General features: G+C 35.3%; 1 long non-coding RNA gene across 1 annotated transcript in view; it reads right to left on the minus strand.

Moving 5' to 3' along the window:
- Positions 1-6,006: 6,006 nt before the first annotated feature.
- LOC141516240 (uncharacterized) overlaps positions 6,007-23,604 on the minus strand; it is a 48,848-nt gene continuing 31,250 nt past the window's right edge. Inside the window, exon 3 of the long non-coding RNA XR_012476646.1 lies at positions 6,007-6,066. This is a non-coding gene — a long non-coding RNA (uncharacterized LOC141516240). The remainder of the gene's footprint in view (positions 6,067-23,604) is intronic.

Below are 23,604 nucleotides of genomic sequence, written 5' to 3' on the forward strand. Positions count from 1 at the left end.
TCTAAGATTTATTTAAAATTTACATCAACCAGTAAGAAAAGAAAAAAATGTGTCCTCATTATTCTTCCTTGTTAATCTACTTAAGTGGGGGCTTATTCATGGGTCATTATCCACTAAAATGGCCACCCTCAATTCCAGCTTCAATTATATTGCGATCATTGTCATACATTTATTCAATGAACACTTATTAAGCACCAACTATGTGGAAAGTAGTATCTTATTAACATTACTTTTTCCTTCCTAAAGAAAGGTGATAGAAGGGAGTAGAGATTAATTCAAATTACAAATAAATCTTTGGAATCATCACATTCATGAATGGGTTGTAATCTATGCAGTTAAAGGGTGTATTCACATGAATATAAACCTATAGATGTTTTATATACTTGACAACATCAGTTCTATTCCCGAATCCTCCACTATTTAAAAAAATTAAGGATCAATGATTTTATCAGTGTGGATCCTCCCTCAATCCCACTACAATTTGATAGATGGTTGCTAGCTTTCAACTTTAAAAACATTCTGGGTAACTCTTTATAGTGGTTCCTCTTCTGGACATGCTGATATGTTTTGTTGAGAAAAGCCAGGAGATAAATAAAGGGAAAATAAAGCATTGTTCAAAAAGAGGTTGTTTTCTTTGCCTTGGTTTTTGGAAAGGATTGCTCTGTCCAATGGCATTTGTGAGAAAAATTTGGCTATTATAGGTTTTCTTGTTATTTTTATTAGTCGAATGAAAATGGATGGGAGAAGCAGAACCACTGAGGTGTGGGAGCAATAAATTGAGGGCCCCTAAGGACCTTGATACCCATTTCTGAAGTTCAATTCCAATCCTAAAGATTAGAGCAGCCCTTCCAAAGCAAGGGTCACAAATGCATTTGTGATTTAGACCATTTTTCTCACTGCTGTCAGGGAAACAATTGGCTATTATTGAACATAGCTGCTGATTTTTCCCTTTGCACCATTTCCCTCCATTTCCCTTTGGTTTTGGTAGTTCCTGAATGGTGACTCTTGACAGTATGTAAGAAATTCAAAGGGGAATGGAAAAAAGGAGTTATTTTATTTTGCTTTTTACATGTTATGACATTGTTTGCTATCTAGAACTTGACCTGAACTTGACTTTAAATAGTTCACTTGTTTGGATTTTTGCCACCATCTTGAAAGTGATTATTGGTCACTCTACCTCTTGGCACAACTCCATTTTTATCTGTTCTGACATTGAAAAGATGGTTGTTATCAGCTAATAGATGCCTGGAAGAACCTGACCCTTCATTTACTTATTAATTTTATAAGCATTGATAAAAAACCAATAATAGTACTGAGTTATAGGGAAACAAAGGGGGAAAAAAGAAATCCCTTCCCTTGAGGAGTGTTTGGCAGAAAAAATATGCATAATATCTCCTGTTTTGAGAGAAAACAACAGCCTCTCTTTTGGGAGAGATATGCACACCATAATGTTTAAATTTATATTACTTTTACATTATATAATATTTACATAAAATGTAAGTAAAGTCATAACAAAGTTATTTTAGGGGGTATGAAAGACTATTAATTGGATGGATAAAGATAGGCCTTCTCTCTGAATGAGAACTTGGGGTACTCTTTTAAGAACCTAGTGTAAATCTAGACTTTTAGAATATAATAGTCTAGAGTAAAAATTTTAATCACTATGTTTATCAGTAAAAGTGTTAATTTTTTCCTATGGTTGGTTTGTCTAAGTGGGGGATTTCTAAAAGTCATCTCTATAACTGCTGCTGTTATTCCCCAAACAGAACTGGATTATTACTATCCTATTAACTTTTGATTTAGAAGGGGAATGCTAGGAGTTTATATGTTGGAAAGAGGTAGAGTGGAGGAGTGTTGAGTAGTAATGGGAGAAATAAAGGTGTGAATATATGGAGATAATACCCATGATAGGTTATTGTGAGGAATGTGTTATTGCCCATTGTTTTTTGCCTATTGCTTATCATCTACTTCTTGGAGTCTTGTCATGGTATCCTGGGAATCAAAACATGCCCCCAAAGAGGTCAAAGTTCTTTCTTTGGAGACCAGCGATGTAGAGAAGCAGAGTCTACCTCTGGTTAATGTTCATGATTGGTAATGTATTGCATTGTATATAAAAAGCTTGGCATCTATGACAGAGTCAGATTAATGAGATGACCTCTATCCTTATTTTACATGATTCATGCCATGCATACTGATCCTTAGACCACTGAGCAATTCCCACCTACACCAGAAGTAGGAAAGTTTTGCCTTTGGCTACTACCATTCCAGTTAAACTCTGGTTTCTCCATAACACCCTTAATTCACATCCCTGTCCTGATTTTTTGAGCTAAGAGAAAAATGTATTTCTAAGGTGAGTGGCTATGTACATTTCTGTCTGCAAAAGAAATATTTGATCTGAAAGTGGAAAAAAAGCTAAATTAAATGAAACCACATAAATTGACTGAAAAAAAGTTTCATGTTAGCAGTTTACAAATATTTTGTGCTGACAAAGCTCAGAGAAGCCTGGACAGAAATACTCACATAAATCTGATTATAAGGCTTTCTTCACTACAGCAGGGACTAGCTTAGCAAAGGGAATCAGAGGGATAAACTGATGCAATTTCACTATTTTTTTTTCTTTCCCTTTTCAGGAGAGATGTATGTAATACATAGAGATATCAACAGACCCAAGCATCTTATTTCTGCTTCATGGAATTTCCAGGAATGAGAAAGCAGTGGCATCAATACCTTTCTTATAAAATTCTGTGTGGTAAATTGGTTTGATCGTAGATATTCATAGATCATTAGAAGAAGGGATCCTAGGGAAGAAAGGAAAAGTCTTTAATATACACTAGCAGTTGTCTATATTTGTTCCAGGGATCCTTCGGAGTTCCCATGTCTCTTTCAGGGGATCCTGAAGGTCAAAGTTGTTTTTTGTAATAATACAAAGATATTTTGATTTCTAATATGCTAGATGTTGATAGATAAAATACATATAACCAATAGTTCTTGGATGGATTCCTCAATAATTTTTTAACATTGTAAAAGGGCCCTTAGACAAAATGAGTTTGAGTGCTGCTGGTCTAACCAGTTTGTTTTACAGTTGTGGGATCTGCAAGTTGTAGAGACTAGTGGAAGTACTTAACATTTTATATAAATGTTAAATTAAAACTATAATGTTAAGTTAAATATAATGTTAAGTTAAAACTATATGTTTTATTGTTTTAAAAAAGCCCAGATCCTTCATTACCAAAAATGTATAAGATATGTAATTTTGTTATTATCATTTCCATTCTGCATAAGAGAAAAATGAGACCTAGATGTGACCTCCCCAAAGCTTTATAATGACAGAATTGAGCCAGTACCTATGTTTTCTTGACTTAGCACAATATTTTTAATATCATGATACTGCCTTCCCTAAATTTCTTTTCCATGCTCTTTGCTGCCTTTACTAGTGAAAATAGAAACATCAACTTTTTTCTTAAAAAATAAAATCTGCTCTAACATAATAATCTGTAGCCACCTCTAGAATTGATTTGACTTTGCATATGAGATAAATTAACATAAAGCAGTATCCATAGTCTGCAAAATTTGCTCTGGAAGCATTTGCATTGCCAGCACTTTGTGAAAGGATGAGCTGAAAATAGTTTGGAGGTAAAGAAGATCTCATTTTCCTAACGGGAAGTCAAGCACTCATTAACAATGATAAGGCCAATTCATCCATAGAAATTCTTAGTAACCATATTGATGGAGCTCATCTTGGAATTTACAGGGGTGCAGGAGTTCATAAATCTTTTTGAGAACCTTTAAATTAGAAAAATATTAATATTGAAGGAGACCCTAAAATCATTTTATCTAAACTATACTAAAGCAGATTCCCAATAATTGAGTATCTACTCTCTTCTAGAAGATGTCTCATTTTGGAATATATCACTATGAATTATGACAACCCAACTTTGGAAGAAGTTCTTTGCATCAAGTAGAAATTTGTCTCTATAATTTCCACCAATTTTTCTGTTCGGCCCTCTTGGGATAATTTGAAAAAAACATTCATCCATTTGGCACATACTACTCCTTTGATTCCTTGAACAAAGCCTTCATGTCTCTATCAAATCTTCTTTCATCCTGGATAAACATTCCTAGATGTTTTAACTAATTGTTCTATGACACAAATTTATCTTCTTACTCTTAAATACCTGCCCCTCTGTATGAGCTTTACACTTGTCTGTGTCTTCCCTAAAATGTGTTGCCCAGAAGTGAGGATAATACTTTCAGATGCTGTCTGACTAGAGCAGAGATTAGCAGAATTATACTATCACATTTCTCCCTCCAAGGACTAGAATTCCAATGATACAGTCAATCTTCATTTTAGGTTTTTTGGCTACCATGTCACACTGTCAACTCATTCAAGATTTGAGCCCCTAGCTCTTTGCTTATGAAAGTTCAGGTCTTTCTTATCTAAACTATTTTAGCCATACGTCCCTAATCAAGCACTCATACTGAACCCAAGGGCATGAATTTACATTTCTTCCTATCAAATTTAATCTTATTAGATTTGGTTTATGATTCTAGGAAAACACAGCTCGAGGGTAACAAAGAGGGAAAGGGGAACTCCTTTCGCTCCTTGCCACTCAATATAGGGAAGGTAATTAAGACCTCATTATTTCAAATTTAGAGGGCACAGAAAAGATGAACCTTAATTAATCAGGTTTAGTTTATTTAAATTTTCATTTAAGGATCATAAAGTATCAAATTAGCTGAGGGAATAAAAGTTACTTTGAATTATACATTAGTCGAAATAATGTATATATTGCGTGAACATTATCACCATCAATGTCTATGAAAAATGCTTCCAAATTTAGAAAACCTCTGTTGCCTTGAAAAAAATTATCTTTCTTTTCAAGTCTTTAAAACAAAGTAGCGACATCAAATTTTCCATATCTTGTTCCAGTCAAGACCAGCATTTACCAACCTTGATTAATCAACAAGAATTTTATTTAAGTGCTTACTATTTCTGTTTTATGCACTATGAATTACAAAGAAAGGGAAAAATATCTATAGGAGATGTTGTGAATTTTGGGGAATATAAAGACAAAAATATAATTTCTTCACTTTAAAAGCCTTTATATTGTACTAGAGAGAAAAACCATGTAAACAAGCATATCTTCATTTTGAGATTGGTGCTTTCATTTCTGCCTCCTTTATGTGCACTCAGGAAACACTGACAATGTGAAGGGATGAATGGCCTTCTGTGTATAAGAAGTATGGTTACCAACATTCTCCATTGCCACTGATGAGAGAACACAAGGAAATAGTCTTAGCTTTATAGATGAATCAAAATTGTTAAGGATGAAGAAGAAATTATGTTTATTATGTATCACATTAGAAGGGGAAAGTACTGTCATTCATGGAGAGGTTTAAGAATAGATCAGTTTCTGGAATTATTTGGGAAAGAAAGGGATTGATTTAAATAATGATAAGGATCATAAACTTTTTCAAGTATCATTAAATAGAGAAAGAATCTGGGAACAGAAAAAGAGCCTAGATGTCATCTCATTCTTAACTTGATTTGAATAAAACCCCTCAGCAATGACCTGTTTGCAGACCTCCAGTGTTGGAGACCTTAGAAATAATTTGATACATTAAGGCAGCTTGTTCTGCTTTTGGATAGTTCATATTTTTTGGGAAAAATTCTGATATGGCAATGAAATCTGAAAAAGATTGACAACTTTCTCCTCTTTTTGGTTAGAGATGTCAGCATCATGCTGTCGATGTCCTTGTCATGTATTATAGGAATATGTATTCATTGAAAAGATTTGAAAAGCTCAAATAAAAAAAAAGAAATGCTGCAGTCTCTTTGGTCCCTAGAGGGTTTTCCAAAAAAGGAAATGAGAATAGCTTTGAAAAAATGGGTAATGTGCAGTTTCTGTAAAGCTGTGATGCTTTAGTGAGACTATGTGAGTAATCAGAGTATGTTCCCTGTTTGTATAGGGTTCACTTACCTCTGGCAGGATTCTGACACAAAGGATAAATAATACGAAATCACTTGTCTGTTTCTTGCGTGTCTGTGCAGTGGAGAGGAACAGCCTAGACAGAAGGAAAGGAGGGAGGCCACTGTCAACAGCTCAGAATGTTGCTTCCTAACATTGCCTCTCTTCCTCTTGGGTTGAGGTGCCGATTCCTATTCTCAGTCCATCACCCATGCAGGACCCACATTATTGCCACATATGAATGTTAGTTAACACCCAAAGCACTTAAGCAATTGAAATGGCAAGGAGTTAGCCCATCAATAAGAGGAATAAAAAGGAGCCAGCAGTTTGTGGTGTAATTATGTTTTACTGAATTAGCAAAGTAGCATGACCTTCCATCTCATCTTTATAATACCAGGAGAATTGTCTTCTTTGCCAGCCAGTCGGCCTGTCCTGCTGATGCAGCATCTGCAGAACTCTGGGGAGCCCATTTTGAACATGCTAGAAGGAGTTCAATGAGATTTAACTCCCCTTTCCATTAGCAAAGGAGAAAAGAATGATGCCCCATCTTGGTAAAGCCTATTTCATCCAGAAGAGGGATTTGAAATATTTGGAAGCATGATTTCAGAAGTAGAAGTTCACTCTGGCTTTGTGAAGACCCTCGCCAGTCTTCAGAAATATCCACTCTATACTTTTCAAAGGGCAACATTTATTATTATTTTTCATCCATATGCACATGTATATTTTTAAATTGCAAAATTTCCTTCCACTCTCCCTTTTCACTCTCCTCCCCTCAGTGGCAAATAGTCTGGTTAGCATTGTACATACATATTTTTGATGAACGCATTTACAGATTAGTCATTTTCAGTATGAAGAAATAGGATTATGAGAAAGAGATACATAGGTCATTTTTATAAAGTGTTCATCAGATTCTGAAGGGTTTTTTTGTTCTTGTTTTGTTTTGTTTTGTTCTGTTTTGTTTTGTTTTGTTTTGTTTCTTCTGAATGGGGATATCATTGTCCATAGTTGTCTCATACAGTTGTCCTAGCTCTCTTAATTACTGAGAGGAGCTCCTTCCATCAAGGTTGATCATCTCACAATGTTGTTGTTAATGTGAACCTTGTTCTCTTGGTTCTGCTCCCTTCACTCAGCATCAGATCCTGTAAGACATTCCATGCTTCTCTAGAGTCTGACCATTTATTGTTTCTTATAGAACAATAATATTCCTTAGTATTCATGTCCCATTGATTGGACATCCCCCCAATTTCCAGTAGCATTTTTTATGGTACTGAAAAAGGGTTCACTTTGACCCCTGGCACTTGTAACTTCTGACTAGGAATAAGATGCTCCCAAAGTATCAGCTATGATTCCTGGATGGTTCTTGGTGGTATAAATATATGTGTATGCATATTTACACATAACATATATATATACATACACACATACACAATGGATATATTATATGTGTGCATGCAGATGTATTATGCATATATCATTTATCATATATGTTGTTGTTCAGTTATGTCCAACTCTTTATGACCTTGTGGACCATAGCATTCCAATATGATCTATGGGATTTTCTTGGCAAAGATATTGAAGTGATTTACCATTTCTTTCTCCAGTACACATACACACATACCCATACATACACACAAATGGTATACCATTCATATACCAGAAAACCACATATAATAGTGTGTGTGTGTGTGTGTGTGTGTGTGTGTGTGTGTGAATGTGTATATATGAGTGGTGCAGTGAATAGAGAGCACTGACCTTGTAGTCAGGAGGAGGATGGGAGTTCAAATTCATCCTTACTAGCTGGGTGACCTTGGACAAGTCACTTACCCCAAATGCCTCACATCCAGGGCCATCTCCAGTCATCCTGATTCAAATCTGGCCACTGGACCCAGATGGCTCTGGAGGAGAAAGGGAGGCTGGTAACTTAGCACAGCATCCCCTCACTGAAATCTGAATCATGTACTTGTCATGGCATCACTTCCACTGATGCTAGGTCTTCTCCATGAATGAAGGACAAACATCATCATCATCATCCTCATCATCATGTGCAAATTAATGTATCTATACACACCATTCATACTACCAAATATATATCAAACACATATGTTCATGTATTATCATTATCCTGCTTAAAAAGGTAATATGTTCAGACAATTAAGAAATGAAAAGGAAGAAGTAAAGTTTTTCAATAGAAAGTGTGCTTATCGGAGGGTCTTGACTGAAATTCCAACTCTGTGTCATTTTGGGCAAGTCCTTTAACCTTTCTGGGACTAATTTTTCTTATATCTAAAAGGAGAAGTTTGACCTGGTTGACCTCCAAGGTTCCCCCTTATTCACAAGTCCAACATATACTGTGGTACATTAAGTAGAGCACTTGACTTGGAGTCCCAGATCCTGAGTTTCAAATCCCAATTCTGCTTCATCTATCTATATAATAGTATAGGCGAATTAACTCTCTTCTCTGAGACTTATTTTTTTTTTCATCTGCAAGAGAAAGGGTTGGGAGAAATGGACTATGAAAAGGATTTTGGCAAAAATTTAAAAAGAAACAAATGGAGATCTTGAGTTTACTACATAGGATATGTATCCCCTGAAGCCCATTGTCATCTGTTTAGACCTCATCTTGAATTTGTCAGGGGCATTTTTAAGTTTGGCAAAATTTTTTACTCCCCCCCCACCTCCAATTGAAGTGTTTTTCTGTGATCTTTTTATTAATAAACATTAGCATACCTGAAATGAAACAAATTTCCTCTCTGCCATTGCCTGCTCTACTCCTTCCCTTTTTGGATCTAGGTATTGCAAATACATATTTAATGAGAATGATAACTGAAATTCTGAGTTCAGAATACATTGACAACATAGCAACTATCTTCCTGATCCATGGGGAAGGAAGTCTTGAAAAAAAAATCCACAACTGAATAAATAACCTTGAGTTTGATTCTCAAATACTAAAGATATTTATTAGGTCTAAATTTTTTTTCCTTTACTGCCTTGTCAATTAAAGAGAGAGTTTCTATTTTTCCTTGAATTTTTTTTTATAAATGTTGCTATATTATGAAGGGTGAGTAGCACTGTGAAAAGGAATCTGGTCTGAGATAGGATGACCTCAGTTTAAATACCACATCTGTTGTTTACTAGCAGTGTGATTGTGAACAAGTCATTCCTTAGGACTTATCATTATATGGTAGGGTCATAGGATTTTCATACTTGACTTGCAGGCAAAATTCCTCAGAAGTGTTATCTCCCTTTATTAGAATGTTAACAGAAACTGTTGAGTTTATTTTTTTTAATTTTTATCTCCAATATGTAGTATCACGCTTCCATGCTTTGCTTATATTCAGATTTATACTCCCTTCTTTCCTTTCTTCCTTCCTTCCTTCCTTCCTTCCTTCCTTCCTTCCTTCCTTCCTTCCTTCCTTCCTTCCTTCCTTCCTTCCTTCCTTCCTTCCTCCCCTCCTTCCTTCCGAAAGATGCTTACAACCTATGCCTGAAAGTTCCTATATTAAATCAAGGTTCTTTCTTAACAGTGTGGTATGCACTGTATATATACACACTGTAGTATATAGACATACACACAGAGACACACACACACACAATCACACACACATATACACATATACTTTTCCATAGCCCATTTATCTATGAGCCCTATTTGCTGATAAATAAATCCAAACTTAACAGTCATGCGATCAGAAGATTTAGAGCAGGAAAACATGACAGAGGATCTTGTGACTCAATTTTCTCATTTTAGAGATGAAGAAAAAATATTTGGGATTTCTGATTATAATTGAGATTGTTGTTTATTGCAAATAAGAAGGGTAAACAGAATCCTACCAAACTGGAACTTATTTGACATTTTTCTAATTCTTCTAAGTATCAATAGGGTAAAAGTATTTTTAATATTTTTTATTAAGTGGGCAAGTGATTTCACATTTACATTGCTAATAGATTACATTCAAAAATGTGATACCAGATTTGTAGCTTTTGAGCGATCCTCAGTGCTTCTATATATTTAACCAGAGCTGATCAGTTCATGTCCAGGAAGATACCTAATTGGAAGGGGCTAATTTCTACCTATGGACCAAAGTCTATTGCATTCTTGTTTGTATTAATGTCTACATCATTATATTATTATCAATAACCATCAAATTATATTATTGCACACAATCTACATTATTGTCACTGGCCTCAACTTACTCCAATGTTCCATTGTGCTGGGAAGGTGATCTTGGGTTCTCAAAGTCTATGTCCTAGCTTGGGCAGAGTCTATCAAGCTGAAAGGACTTTGTTGGAGCCAAGCAATGGAACAGATACTTGTCTTGTTCTTAGAATGAATAATGACCAGGTTAGACACAGGCAGACACATTTCCTTGCCACAGCAAACTCTTTAAAATAATTAAAATATTTTAATGATATCCTTTTTATATCTCCATAATTTTGTTCATTATTCTTTTGATTTCCTTTCCCAAAAAATCAACTCATATAACATTATTTTTAAAGACAAAAAAAGAAGAGAAAAAATATAACTGGCCAGTTTATAGAAAGGTTTGAAAATTTGGGAACTTCACACTTCTGCAAAGGAATTAGATAGCTTTGCCTTCTCATACCTCTTCCTTTGAACCCTGATAGTCCTTTATAATTTTGTAACATTCACCTTCATTCTTGGTTTTTTTTAGCATGTGGTTATTCTTTCAGGTTATATTACTTATAGTCACTGTGTTCATAGTATTGTTGACTCCACTTTTTTTTTCTCTGCTTCAGTCATATAGTTCTTTTCCATATTTTTCTGTATTCATCATATTCATCATTTCTTTTTTTTTTTTTAGATTTTTCAAGGCAATGGGGTTAAGTGGCTTTCCCAAGGCCACACGGCTATGTAATTATTCAGTGTCTGAGGTGGGATTTGAACTCAGGTACTCCTGACTCCAAGGCCAGTGCTCTTATCCACTGTACTACCTAGCCGCCCCCTCATTCATCATTTCTTATAACAGAGCAAAATAGCATTACATCATGCATCACAATTTGTTTAACCATTTCTCAATCTATCAACATCTACTTTATACCTATTTTTTTTTCTATAACAAAGAGAGTTTCCTTAGACTCTTGACTCTGATCTACCATTTTGGGAAAAGGCAGTTATCAAGAGGCAGTAGTCAATCTATATTGATTAGGAAATGAACGAAATTCCAACCACTACAGTATTGAACTGGAATCTACCTTTCCCCTTAAGTAGTTAGATTCTATTAGAAAGCCTCATCAGCTTGTCTCACATTGTTCAGGTTTCCATCGGACTTGGCTGTGTTCTGTGGGCTTCTGGGTTTTTGCTGGTGCATTGGCTGTTGGTAGGAGGGCTAGAGGAATTTTCCAGTGGCTGGGCTTTGTACTTGGGCCAGCTGGGGTGGGTGACGCTCATTAAACCCATGGTTTTAAAAGCACATACATGATTTAATGACTAGGAAATGTGCCCAGGGACTTTAGGGATTAATTCGGAAATGTTGAGGGATGGTTGATGTAGCTTTCTGCCCTTACTCCAGGGACATTTGCAGACTGTAGGAAGCTTCAGGGAAAGGGCTAATGAAGGATGAGAGCAGAAGCCTCCATCCTGGTCTGTCATTCTGGAGAGGGCCTGGAGAGTGTAATGAGGCAGACAATCAAATTGTTATAGTTTGAAAAGGTTAAGGCGGCTTCAGGGATCACTATTTGTGCTTCCTGGGTATTGGAGTGGAGTGTCTGTAATAAGCAATATGCAATCCAGAGTCACAGAAGCAATTAATTCTTAGCTATGGCTCCTCCAGATGAAAGTCTCTGCAACCTCGGAGTGCTGTTGTTGAGAGGTGTTACACCATCGTAGCTTGCTTGAAATGAGTCACAAAGCTGTAAGCCAGCACTTAGTGACCCTTAAAAAAAGATTCAGTCAGCAACATTGATGGAGTATCTACCATAGACACAGCACAGAATCCAAGCTTGGGACAGGTCTCAGAAACTTTTGAAGAAATTACATGATTCAATTCAACACTCATGTATTAAATAGCCACCTAATATGGGCCAGACACTCTGCTTGCTTCTGGGGTTTTTAATATCAAAATCAAATAGTCCTTGTGCTCAAGGAAAACCATACTAGGAGAAAAACCTGTAAACACAGACACATATATACAAGTTTTAAACACAAGCAATTGGAGCAGATAGGCTGAGATATCTATTGTTGTAGGAAAGTTCCAAAACAGGATGCTCGCAGATACATTTGAATCTTTTCAATAATTTGAGGGGGGGAGGGTTTGAAAGCATTGGAGTCATGAGGAATTGGAGTCATGGGGAAAAGTCTTTCATAAGGGGATGGAGGTAGACTTTGAGCTGAGCCTTGAATGGTAGGTAGAAGAAGAGAAGTATGCGAAAGAGCTGGAGCAATGGTATGAAAGGGAGAGAAGGAATTGGGAAGTAGACCAAGTAGAGGGTAGAATGCCTTAGAGGAGTAATGAAAAATAGATTGGAATCAACAAATAGATTGGACTGAAGAATTTTAAATGTTTAACAACAGGAGTTTGTATTTTATTCTAGGTGTAAGGGAATTGTTAGACATATGGAATAATGCATTCTACAAACTTGAAAGTATTATGAATCTCATCTATTGCTATTATCATCATCATCATCATCATCATGGTTGTTATTCTGATGATGACTTTGTTTCCCAAAATTCCAACTGTACTACTGATAAAAATGATGTTTATAAAACAATTTAGGGATGTGATAGTTACAATTAGACTTCTAGAAGTCTAAAAACAAAAACTTGTTCGCAGCTTAAACAAAACAATGAAACAGGACCTGCTTTGTAACTATTGTCAATTGGGGGGGGGGCAGGGTTTACAGCTGACACTGAAAATTTAATAATCAATTCTCATAAATTGGCTGGAGTTGATTCCAGCACAGTTCTGCTTAAGGATGATGGGTATGCACTGATGATTCTTGGGCAGGGAAGTGGCATGCTCAGACTTGTGTTGTAGGAGTGTAAATTGCCATTTTTGTGGAAGATAGATTGGAGAGAACAGAGACAGGAGGCAGGGGAAACCAATTAAGAGATATGCAACTGTCTAGACAAGAAGTGTTGAGAACCTGAACTAAGCTGGTTGTGATGTGAACGGAGAGAAGGGGATGGATTCAAGAAAGGTGAAGAGAAAAAAAGCATTAAAAGACCCATTAGAACATAACGGAAGATCAAGTTCTAATGTACACCTGTTAACACAAAGCAAATGAGATGAGGAAGGAGATTAGGTAGGGAAACATCATTTCCTCTTGGCTCTAACAAAGGGAATGTCTCTTCCTAACAAAAGGAATGTTTCTTTCCAAACCATTCAGTGTTCCTTGTTATAGGGTTAAGATAGATACAGTTATACAGTTATACAGATATGATGCAGTCTATCTAATGCCTATCATGCATTTCTCCATTGTCATTCAGGTTCTTTAGAGGTCGTGTTTTTCTGTGATTCATAATCATGTAGCATCACTTGAATAATAATGGTGATTAAAAAACTAGGATTTTTCACATCAAGGAGCAGTTTGGGAGACTTGAAAGAACTTCATAATTTCCCAAATGCAATTCAGAATACTCTCTTCTTCTCCTGTTTAATCACAGGCTCAACTCCTTGGCCTTATGTACTGTCTGTCCAAAATATAAAATGAGGAAAGTGGGTAAAAATGGGATGTGAAATTAATCATAGGATGGTTTCATTCTCAAAATCTCTCAAAAGAATTGGCTTCTTTGAAGAAATATCTTTTTTCAAGAACATGATATGAAGAGAATGTTGGGAGGTTATTCCCTATTCTTACTTTGAGTCCACTAGATGATATGGCTGTGTAAAAAATGAATATGATTTTGGTCTGCATTAAAGGAAGTATAATTTAATAAGAAACTGATTATCTCTGTACTCTGCTCTGTTCAGATAACATCTATAGTATTCAAGTGAATTTAATATTTCAGCAATTTATATGTTACATGAAGCAAAACAGATAGTAATCTATCCATTTCTGCCCATTCTGTGAGGTGCATTCCCAAAGCCTACAGTAAGTTGGTTATAAGTTGGGGTCCTTTCTTATTTTCTTTTATTATCATGATTACTCTATGTTTGGATCATGCCATGAGGACAGTTCTATCTTCTTTTTTTTTATTCTATCATTTTCTTGATGATAATCTTTAGTTCTCTCAAATTCCTTATTTGTTATATATTGCTTCCTGCTCCTACATAACACTTTCTCCCCCAAATTATGTTTATTTGGGGGCAATTACATTTTCAGATGGACAAGTTGGAGAACTCCCAGAGCATGGCAATGAGAATATGAGATCATAGAGAGCAGAGAACTAAGACCAAAGAGCAGAAGTTGCAAAGGGACAAAATTAAGTTTGATGCAGGGGGAAACTTTCTAACAATCAAAGGTGTCTATAGGTAGAATGGGCTGTGTCAGGAAGAACTGAGTTTTTCTGCATTGGATATCTTCAAGCAGAAGCTGGAGGATTACTTGTTGGTATGATACAATGGGAAAGCTTTGAGGGTATGAAACTAGATGAATATTGAAATTCCTTTCAATTCTAAAAATTCCAGGATTGGGTAATTCTATGAAAGATCAAATCTCCAATAGGTCCACTATTTCTTAGGACTTCAATCTTCTGCGTTTTTTCTATGTTGCTTAGACAATCATATATATACATACTGGTGTCTAATGGTAGCCATCTATGAGAGTGGAGGAAGGGAAGAAAACCAAGAAATTTACATGATAATAAATATTAAAATGAATAGCAAGTTGTACATAATGGATTTGTAGTTCCATGTGCAATCAATTTTTAAATTATGTTATGGAAATGCTTTATCCCATAAATTTGTTTTATCCCATAAATTAATAATAAAATAAATAAAAATAAAAATATGTGAAACTCATAAACTTTTTAAAGTCAGCAGATACTCTGAGAGATGCAGAGACTTTACTAATATTTGTGCTACTCAGCAAATAGATTATTTGATTCACCCATCCCATTTTGACACCCTTGAGGGAGGGGGAATAGAGTTTTTGCAGAGGTAAGTTTCCTAAAGATTTTTTTAATGGCTTTACCTTAGGGAATGTTGGGCCTAATTGTAAATAAACTCTGGTTGTATTCACATCAGCAGTACTGAATTCGTTAAGAGTTTCACTTTCGGGTGCCAGAAAATATTTTTCAGAAATGACTGAAGCAATGGCATCAGCAACTTTTTGTTTGACAGAGAACCACAGAAATCAAGACCATTATTCTTTGTCTCACACCCTTTTGCCAGGCCAAATAATTTCTCTTTCTCTTGAGTATTTTTCATCAGTCATGTATTTATAGACTATTTTCGTGTCTGTGCTTAACATTTACATTGACTTAGCTCCTTTGTACTGTAGTCAGAAAATAATCCTCCTAGTTTTTGTTCCCTAAAGACTTACAAAGGTGACTGTTCATGGAGAGTCTTTTGGAATAATAATAGCAGTTCAGTTTCTTAATGCTTTAAAATTGATGCTATGAGGTAAGTAGTGTGAGCATTTCTTAAATCCCCATTTCAAAAATGCGGAAAATTGAGATTTCCAAAAAATGAAGTGTCTTGTGGTCATAGAGCTACTATGTGTTTCTGAAAGACAGGACTGAAGTTTTAAAGGGAAGAAATCAAAACTTTCAATAATCATATGAAACAAAGTTTTAAATCACTAATAACTAGAAAAATGAAAATTAAAATTACTTTGAATTTTCACCTCATCCATTAGTTTGGCAAACTTGACAAAGGAAGATGATAAACTCAGAAGGGTTTTGAAAAAACCATTTAGATTAGTGGCTTATTGTTGGAGGTGTGAGTTGGTCCAGACATTCTGGAAAACAATTTGGGACCCTGTCCAAAAAATAAACCATGTATACCCTGACTAAACTATATCACTTATAAGTCTGTGACCTCAAAGGGATCTATATGTACAAACATATAGAAACTTTTGTTATGCTAGTCCCAAATTAGAAACTAAAGAAGTGTTTCTTATTGAGAAATTGATAAATAAATTTGTATTCTATGTTGGAAAATTATTGTGTCATAAGAAATGATGGAGACAGTTGCAGAGGAAACTTCAGAGACTACTATGAACTGATACAAAAGGAAGTGAGCATCACTTACAAATAATTATCTATATATATATAACATATACAGCACAGATTGAAAGGGTGATTGAGGAAGGCCTCCTGCAGAAAGCATGATCTATGAAAGTAAGACAGGTGGGTAAAGTGAGAAGGGAGAAAAATAGGCCTGCTCACCTACTAAGACTTAGCATGGGGACAGAGTCAATGAGAGCATGGAAGAGTGGAGGGAAGGATGAGTTGTTCCGTGATACTAGAAAGAGATCCTCATATTAAAAAAAGAACCACAGGGTGGCTAGGTGGTGCAGTGGATAAAGCACCGGCCCTGGAGTCAGGAGTACCTGGGTTCAAATCCGGTCTCAGACACTTAATAATTACCTAGCTGTGTGGCCTTGGGCAAACCACTTAACCCCATTTCCTTGCAAATAAACCTAAAAAAAAATAAAAAAAATGAAAAAGAACCACACCTTTATCTTTTAATCCTGCTAAAATTAATTCCTTCCTTGGTAAGTCCTGAAATTATAATTTTTATGGTATCCCACAATAGCCCTGTGAGCTATCTTTTAACCAATAAGCATTTATTAGTCCTTATTATGTGACAACACTATTCTAAGCTTTTGGGAAAACAAGTACAAGGAATGAACCAGTCCCTGCTCAGAAGGAGTTTATGTATTAATGGAGAAGACAACAGGTCAATACAGAATAAAAATAAATATAAATAAATATGAATAAATATAACATACTGAAATGGATAGTAGTTTTGGTAGGAAGGGCACTAGCCCTTAGGGAAGATCAAGAAGGGTATCTAAAGTTTCTCCCTGCTTTCAGTCTATGATTTTATGATCATTTTCTTTCATTGAAGTTTTATTAGCAATATGTGGGAGCATTTTGTCTAGATTTTAACAAAGCATTCCAATAAAATTCAACTTTATACTTATGAAGAAGATGGAGAGAGCTGGGCTAGATCATATAGCTCAGGGAATATAGATGTGTTAGGATGAGTGGTTTCAGTCATCTTGGACAGAGGCTTCTAGGAGAGTGCCTTGTGAATGCTTTCCTTTTGCTGTTCTGTTCATTGTTATTAATGACTTGGATGAAGACACAGGTAACAACAGATTTTCAGAACACATGAAGTTAGGAAGGAGTGCAAGCAACACCTTGCATGACAGAATCAGGACACATAAAGAACTCCACAGCCTAGAATAAGGGTTCTTCAGTTTTTATGTATAATAGACTCGTCTGGCAGTCTGGTGAAGCCTGTGAACACCTTCTCAGAAATGCATAAAATAAATGAATAAAATAAAATACACACAAAGGAAACAATTTATACTGAAATATAGTTATAAAAACATTAAGAAATAAAGTTCAAAGATCCCAATCTAGAACCATATACTAATGACATAATATTTAAAAAATGGATAAATATAAAGCAATTCAAATGATCATTCAAGGAAAGAGGAGAGGATGACTGTATCATAAAACAATTTGTGTGAGAAAGATCTGGAGATTTCAATGATTTACAAAGACATATAGTGAATTACAAAGAATACAAAAGGAACATAACAACTAAAAATAATCATACTAATAAAATAATAATATCCAACATTTATAAAATGCTTTAAAATTTGCAAAGCAATCCACATATTTCTATCTTCTGTCATCATCACAAAAATCCTGTGAGATGCCATAATTACTCTTATTTTACAGAAGAGGAAACTGAAGTCAAGAAAGGCTAAGTGACTTTTCCATGGTCACTGATCTAGTAAGTATCTAAGTCAGGATTCAAATTCAAGTCTTCCTGATTTGAAGTTCAACACCCTATCCTTTATGTCCATTATTAGCCTTTCAAAAAGGTGATGTTAACTCAGACTACCAAAAGTGCTCAGAGGTGATGTTAGGTGTACTTTGTTTTCACCAGACTCCAGTGGAATATGAGGTTCAGTTCTATCTTCCATGCTTTAGGAAGCATGGGCACAATATGGAAAAGATTCAAAGGAGAAAACAATCATACTGTTGAAAGTGTTTCAGACCTTAACATGTGAAGAGTAAGTGAGGGAATTTTGTCAATCTTGAGAAAGAAAAACTTAGGAGAGACATCACATCAGTGTAAGTTTTGAAAGGACTCTCATGGGAAAAGGGGGATTAAGCATGTTTTTCTTGAATAGTGCCAAATTCAGCCTAAGACACTTATCCTCTACCTGTCTTAGTTTCTTTATCTTTAAAATGGAATTAATAGTAGGATAGAAGTAAAAACAATCCTACTTTACAGGATTGTGAAAACACTTAGCTAACACCTCATTCATAGTGGGTACCATATAAATACTTATTCTCTCCTCTTCTCTCTGAGCTACTCCCTTTTCATTTCTCTTCTGTTTCTATTTTTTTTCCATCAAGCAAAGAAATGTTCAAACAATTAGAATGGTTATCTAGAATGAAAGGAATTGGATCTCAATTGAGACTTATGTGAAAACACTAAGAAGTTAGGTAAGTTACCAAGGTTACATAGCCAATATACATCAAAGAAAAGACTTGAACTCTTCCTTCTTAACTTAACTCTCTCAACTATATTGCCCTGAATATGTGTGTGTTCATATGTGTTAGAGAGTGTGAGAGACAATTATCTCTCTCTCTCTCTGTCTCTCAGTCTCTCTCTCTCTCTATATATATATGTATATATATATATAGATAGATAGATATCTCTCTCTATATATATATATATAGAGAGAGAGAGACTGAGAGACAGAGAGAGAGAGAGACAAAGAAACAGAAAGACAGAGACTGAGAGACAGAGGTCTTTATCCATGTATAATACTTGTTGAATAGAACTCATATTACATATGTATACATACATACATTAGATATACATATATCCTTACAATATTGACTGTAAACATCATTACCTTTTTCCCCCAAGCCTCTTGATTAACTTAATCTCTCTTGTCCAGATGCCTAATTGTACCTATTCCTTATTTATCCTCCTGTGGCTTCTTAATAGATCCCTGGAAAGAGGGAAGTGTGACTTGGAATCCCTAGCTACAGATGTACATGATATCATTAATAGACCCACACTAAGTAGCACTCACAAACCATGAAGCCCATTAGGCAATGCCCAAATGATTATTATTGGTGGGAGAGAGATGCAAAGCCCCATCCTTATCCCACTCTTTTGTGGATTAAGGCACAAGGAAGTATTTTCTGCTCTTAGCAGTCATAGTTTAGATACTTTCATTCCAAGTTTCCTTTCCTTTGAGTTGCTGAATTGGAACTTGGTCTATTTATAATATAAGATAGTCCATAACAATGAATGCCTTAGAAGTATAAATAATCATGCAAAGGGGGGGGATTTAAATAAAGAATTTTATTTTGCAGGTAATAGTATAATATTCTATAATCAATTTCTCTCTGTAATCTTGATGCTGCTCAGTGAGAGAAGCAACGAAAACAACTTTATGTTAGAATTAGGCAGCAAATAGTGGGCATAAATCAGCAAAATCTTGTTCAAGTACAACCCAGATGACACCTCCACAAGACTTCAGTTGTTATATTTCTCTCTCTCTCTCTCTCTCTCTCTCTCTCTCTCTCTCTCTCTCTCTCTCTCTCTCTCTCTCTCTCTCTCTCCCTCCCCTCTTTCTTTATTCTCTCTCTTTCTACTTTTTTTCTTTTCTCCCCTCCCTGCCCCCTCTCCTCTCCTCTTCTCTCTGAATATATATTTCTCTTTAGTGCTTATGTACATATCATAAAATTGTAAAATTTTAGATTTGTAAAACCCTCATGGGTCACATTGTGCTTTCATCTCAGTAGATTATAAAGTTCTTGAGGGGAGACCCTTAAATTTTTTATTTTGTTACCCAGCATCTAACACACCACCATCATTAACAAAGCATTACCAAAATGCTTGTTAAATTGAACTAACATATTGAACAATATAAATTGCCAGAAAGTACTGATGGCAAAAATGGAACCCATAATGTGCATTTGTAGCAAGTCTTTAATGGTAGGACCAACTAGAAGATATCTTAGTCCAATTAACAGCCTAAACACCCCATTATTACAGAGGAAAAAAATTAATTTATTAGTATTGAGGTTTTGGTCAGTTAACAAAAGCTTTCTATTCATAAGGAGTTATACTTGCTAGCATGATGTTGTTACAGTTATATATAAAGGGCAAAAGAAATTCCTTTGGGAAGTGTTTGTAGTAAAACTTTCTGATTACCATATTGATCTGTCTACTTCTTTCTTCCCCTGTGTTGGGAAGCAGGATAGAAAAGGTATATTGAAAACTGAACATTGCCAAAGTAACACTTAGCTATTCACAAGAAGAAAATATATCCTGGTGATTTCATTCTAATTTATACTGCCACTTGGCTCAAGCTTTATAGCAAAAATACAACATTTGTGTAGGATTTCTAGTTAGAAAGGACTTTGAGAACATCTGGTCTGACTTTGATTATTGTCCAGAAGAATACAAGGACACTGAGAAGTGAGCTATCTTTGGACAGGAGCCTTCCTGTAACTTTTCTTCCTATGCCTCATTCCTCTCTCCCTATAATCCTTAAACTGTACCAGCATGCTTATTTATGGTTTAGGTTGTACTTAAAAATTCCACTAAGGCAACAAAGTGCTCAGTGAAGCAAAGAGATTGTCATTTTAGGCAATGGAGGAAAAATTACTAAAAAGTAATGGTTAACAAATGCCTCCTTTCCTTTTCTGTCCTATAAATTAATTATATTAGTGGTCTGCACTGCTCAAATTAGCTGAATAATTGCCAGTATCTTGCTGTTCCTCATGCTTCACAGATATCCCTGACCTTAGAGCTATATGATGTCTCTTGTTTTGCTTTGGAGAGCCACTTGAGGAAAAGCCCATGTTCCTCCAGCTTGCTATCTAGCTTTTGAGTTTCCAATGTTTATGCCAGTAAGTACAGTTTTTGTCCAATTTGCCGTTGGACTGAATTTTCAAATGACCGAGAGTTAAGGTTTAGTGGAATCCAGCTGTGTATGTGACAGGCACAGAGGGAAATGTGTATGGCCATGAGAAAATGGCATTGCCATTTTCAAAACTGCCATTTGTTTTGATAACTTCTAAGATTTGTTGTGATAAATTCTGGTGCAGTATATTTAGAGCTATCCTGTGAGTTGTAGAAATGGGAAAATACCAAGTAGTCTGTTGAATCTGAACTTAAGAGATATCATGAGAATCTATGATTTTACTGAAAATCTTGTGCAAATCAATATGGTATAGATACAGAATCTCAGAGTTAGGATCTTCCTCTGAAGCAATGCTGTCTAACCTAGATCAAAATCAAAACTTTTTTTTATAAAATCTCCCCATGTTTGAGACCACTGAGCTTGTGTTCCTCTCCCTTGTCAGAGAGGATCCTATCCTATTCCAAGGAAGCCTATTCATTCTTAAGATCCTTTGAATTATTAGGAAATTTATGGTTATAGAACTGGAAGAGATTGTAGAAGTTATCTAGTCTAAACCACTTGTTTTACAGATATGGAAAAAGGAAACCCACATAGATTAATGACTTGCATAAGATCAGGCAGGCAGAAAGTAAAATGACTAAATGAGTCTCTTTGCAACTTTTACCTATTATCCTGAAATTTGTCCATTGGAGTACTGCAAAATAATTTTATCTTGTTTTCAAAAACCAGTGAGAATAAATTTAGGAAAATATCAGCTTCTTGTGGACAAAGATTTTCTCCTTTCATTTGATTCCCATACACCTTGCACAGGTGAGTACTCACTGAAGTAAAAGATCATTCTTTCATCAGACAAGAAAATAATTGTAAATTAATCAGCACAATTTGGCTTGTAGAAAGACTCTCCATAAATGCTAGTTTCTTTCTGGTGTTTGAGAAGATAACCCCATTAAATAATTGAAGACAACAATCACAACATCTTAAATTTTCATTATACTAAATATGGTCAGTTCTTTTAAACAATCCTTACAAAACCCTTGACCATTCTGACTGTTTTCTCAATGCTTTTTCCAGGTTTTTAATATCTTTCCTAACATGTGGTGCAGGTTATCTCCAAGTTGCAAGACAGTTCATGAGTCAAAGAACAATCAAGCCTTAATAGTTGGAGCATCCTTTAAATATTAAAAATGAATTCATTCAGGGATGGCAATACCTTCTGTTGAGGAATGCTAAGCTTGATTTTCCTCTTTCAGGATGAGGAGTAAGGTGACAGAGATATTGCCTTTTGATGAAGAGGTCAGCAATGATCCTTGCAATGCTCTCCTCAACTTTTTGCTCTAGTCGTCTTGGCTAACTAGTCAGCAAGTGTTCCTCATTTCATGATGAACTATGAACTTGTCAGTTTGGACATTTATAGTAACAATTCAAGGAAGACAATATTTCTCTCACACTTTGAAGGGAAAATTCAAAGGCATTATACATACACATACACAATGACTATCCTCTTAAAACATAAGAATCTGAGTCATTATTATTATTATTATTATTGCATATCATTTCTCTTCCTTGTTTTGCAATAAGTATCTGATTATAGTTATGGAATGTAAAGCAAATCTGTCCTTGTGCTCATCTTTATTAAAAATGTTCCATTAAATCATTCTGGGTTAGTCCCAATGCAGGATTATCCCATGGTAATTTATGTTCCATATAGGACAGATTTGAGATAATTTTTTTGTCATTTAAGAATTTATAAGCGATTTACTTAGCTATAACAGAAGAGGGTCATTTAACAATGATATATATATATATATATATATATATATATATATATATATATATATATATATTAGACACTAAGCCAATTTAGTTGAGAAAAGCATTCCTTCATTTTTTGGGTGGGGGGTATTTAAACTCCTAGAAAAGCAGTAAGCTCTTTCAGGGTGAAATGTCTGTGTTTCTGTGTGTGTGTGTGTGTATGAGAGAGAGAGAGAGAGAGAAAGAGAGAGCCATGAGGACTGCTTTAGTCTGGTTAATTAGTATGCGAGTTCATGGTGCTCCAGCAGGGCACATGTGGGAACATGTGACCTAGGAAAGAAAAAGACATCCTTGTAAGGTGGAAGGTAGAGTCAAGAAGAAAAAACATTCCTTCCTTGTGTTGCTCATGGGAGTCCTCTAGTCAATCAAACATGTTTGGAACTCCTTATGCTTGTTTTGTCTTTTGGTGATTAAGAAGTCATGCTGATATCCTCGAATCTTTAGATTCCAGAGATTTCTTTGGATTAGACTGGAATGCCCAACCCAGCTCCAATTTGGAAAAAAAAGACTTGATCACTAAAGATGGAAGGCAGGGGACTATTTGAACTGAATTTCCTTAATTTACTCTAGATATGATTGGACTTTTATTTACTTTCATCACAATGATATGTCTATCAACAATTCAGAAAACCAGGACAATAGTTTTAGATCAGCTATGGACAAGATTATCTCCATCCAGAGGAAGAAAAATAAACCAAACCAAACCAAAAACAACCCATCAGAATCTGATCAACATTTTATAAAAAATATCTCTTAGGTATCTCCTTCCCTTAATCCTAAT

Source organism: Macrotis lagotis, chromosome 3 (assembly GCF_037893015.1).
Source record: "Macrotis lagotis isolate mMagLag1 chromosome 3, bilby.v1.9.chrom.fasta, whole genome shotgun sequence".
Taxonomy (NCBI): Eukaryota; Metazoa; Chordata; class Mammalia; order Peramelemorphia; family Peramelidae; genus Macrotis; species Macrotis lagotis.